Below are 3,295 nucleotides of genomic sequence, written 5' to 3'. Positions count from 1 at the left end.
ATAGATAGATAGATAGATAGATAGATAGATAGATAGATAGATAGATAGAGAGAGAGAGAGAGATGCTAGTACAAGCTGTGAGAGAAACATATAAAAGGAGAGAACAAGAGAGAGGAAAGCAGAAGTGGTGAGTGAGAGATGGATATAGGGCCAGAGAAGCAGAGAACAAGAAAGAGACAGGCGAGGTCCGCCGCAAAATACAAGTTGGTAGGATATCGACCAGCCGGAAGTCTGAGTAGTTGTTGCCATGGAGACGCTCAAGTCAATTTGACCTGGGCCAACAGTCACCGGCATACTGATGCACGATATGCCATCCCATTATTCATATGGTTTTTACACAGTGGAACATATTTCGTGGACCAATAGATCCAGCGCCGGAACACTACTTCATGGGATACTCTGTGGACAGAATCGCATCAGCGCTAAATGTTCGAATCATTCCTTTCGCAGAATTTTTTCCGTTCATTTTCAATTCTATTGAATTGATATTCCTTTTCTGGTTATTTATATCTGGTTATTATATATATAAAATTTTTTTTTTCTTTTTTTATCAGGTTTTATGATATTTTTTCAATAGCATTGAAAGGATAGAAGTTAAGGAGGATAGTCGATATTGGGATGAAATTGTGAATTGGAATTAATCTGATGATGATATTATCATGAGACTATATATTGAGAATAATTGCGATTCTTTTGATGATTGTTTTTGGGATTATTGATTGGTTTTATAGAATGAAGAAAATAATTTAGACGAAATAAATGAGAGATCATTGGTTAAATGATAAGGGTGAGAAAACTTCTAATAGAAGTTGATTTCTAAGAAAAGAAATATAGGATTTTGTGCTGATTTTAGGATATTAGCAAAGAATATTACTGATATTGATTTTCTATAAAATTATTTTTATGTTTCTAGAATTAAATTATTCTATTTCTATAAAGATTTATCAATTTAAAATTTTTCAATTTAAAATTTAAAAATAAAAAACTACAATGATATAATATATTTTAGAAAATGAATAATAAAATTGATAATATTAATATTACTAATATTACTAATATTAATAATTATCAATATTATTAATTCTTAGTTAGTTCTTTCGCGTTTGATATACATATGTATTACATAATATTTAAATTAATTATTAAATATGAATAATTTCTTTCAATGAAATAAATCTCAAATTATATTTTTTTAATAAAAAATTAAAAAATAATATATTTTATTAAAAAAATTTTTCTTATCTTTAAAAAATTTTATTCTTAAAAGAACTAATAAATTGTTATTAATCATTTCAAAGTATATTATTGTGTAGTAGAATTTCAATCAAAACAACAATTAACAAAATTTGCTCAATTGATTAATTGAAAACTTAATTAACATAAGAAATAATTGATAATTATTCTATCTAAAGGATAGAATAATCAAAACGAAGAAAACACGAGAACAGTTCTCCGAGAGAAACAAGTTTGCAAAAGAGCTGCATGAAACAGGATTACTCTCGGGCTTCTCCAACTATGCAGACTCGCGCAACACACAAGTTCCTGCGTCGTAAGATGCTAACTTTGAAGACGCGTGCAAGGGAGGATGACTGATTGTGTAGACTGTCGAAATTCAGTTGTAGAGTCGAAAATGTCTCTTTTCTTTTCATTTCATCTTGGAAATAGTCTCATAACCCGATGTCAGGACTATGTCCCAAAAATAGTTAAATTCCTCGGTATTTGTATCACATTTTTCGTTTTTCAACGTCTGGTCTGTAATTAGTGCATCCTTGGAGGGTAAAAAATTTTTTAGAAATATTCTCTTCCATCCATATGTCGCACCATCACAAGGAAAAGAATTGTCGAATAATTTATTCTTCATGATATTTCATTATCATCATTGGTTCTTTAAATTCCACAAGTTAATGAAAACGAATTTTGATAATAGAAAAGACTATGCTTTACTCAAAATTATAAAAATAAATTTAAAATAGAAGAAATAAAAAGTTTTTTTACAGCGTTTTTTTTGGAAAATTGAAGATAATCACATTAAATTTTTCTAGAACTGCAATCTCTTAAGATGCTAATTTTTAAGTTTATAGATTACTAGTAGTTTTGGCATTTCGATTGATATAGGAAACCGAACTAATCGCCATGATCTGATTCGCAAGTTGTTCGTGATATTGTTTTTAATTTATTAATTTTTTTTTTAATTTTTTGAGATTTATTTTTTGTTTGATTCAAGTATATATATATTAAAAAATTATATTTGAATGTCAAAAATTTTTTTTGGCTTTAATAAATTTATCTTTAAGGAGAGATTTATTTTAAGATTATAAAATATGAAAACAGTTTAATGTATAATAAGTAATGAATATATTAAAATTCGAATATGATAGAAAATAATTTATAAAGTAAAAACAATGTATTGTTTATTGAAATAAATTTAATATCTATACTATATACTAATATACTAATATATTACAAAATATATAAAAATATATTACAAAATATTAATACGAATATATTTATATTAATTTTAAAAGTGAAAAACAAAACTTGATAAAAATATTAATATAATATTATTAATAAAAATATTAATGTTAAGAAACAATTTATTATATTATAAATTTATTATATTATAAATAAATTCAAGTTTGCAATTCAAGTTTGTATTAAATAAACTAGTGCACTAGTAAAATAAAAATAAATTTTTATCTTATTTTCGTTTCATTAAACACAAATTTAGATTGCTTATAATTTGATTATTTATATATTTATTACAACTAAATATATATATAATAAAATATATAATAAAATTTATTCGAATTTTATTTATTTATCCATAAAAAATGGATTATATTGATACCGTTATTATATTGCATGTAAAAGTACAACACAGATAGTGATATGCTTATAATATATTATGGAAAAATAATTATTTACAAAGTAATTAATCATTTTCATAATTTTGTATGTCCAAATGGAGTTTATTTAAAATTTTGAATGGAGGATTATAGAGTGCCTACTATATCTATATATATTGTATATATATAGATAAAATATATATAGATAAAATAAATAGTCAGAAAAGAAATTTCACTATTTCAGCAAATTTTTTAATCAATAGTAATCAAATGGTTAAGATATATCTAGTAGTAGTATTTTAGATTTTGATATTATTTGATTTTTAATTGATTTTTTTTCGAGCGAATATTATTATTTCCAATAAAAAATGTTTCATATGAAAATTAATAAATAGTATTAAGGAGAGTATATTATAATATTACTAGTTCTTTTGTGAGTAAATGCATAA

Source organism: Apis dorsata, unplaced genomic scaffold, assembly GCF_000469605.1.
Source record: "Apis dorsata unplaced genomic scaffold, Apis dorsata 1.3 scaffold_935, whole genome shotgun sequence".
Taxonomy (NCBI): Eukaryota; Metazoa; Arthropoda; class Insecta; order Hymenoptera; family Apidae; genus Apis; species Apis dorsata.
Note: the sequence above shows the minus strand (reverse complement) of the source record.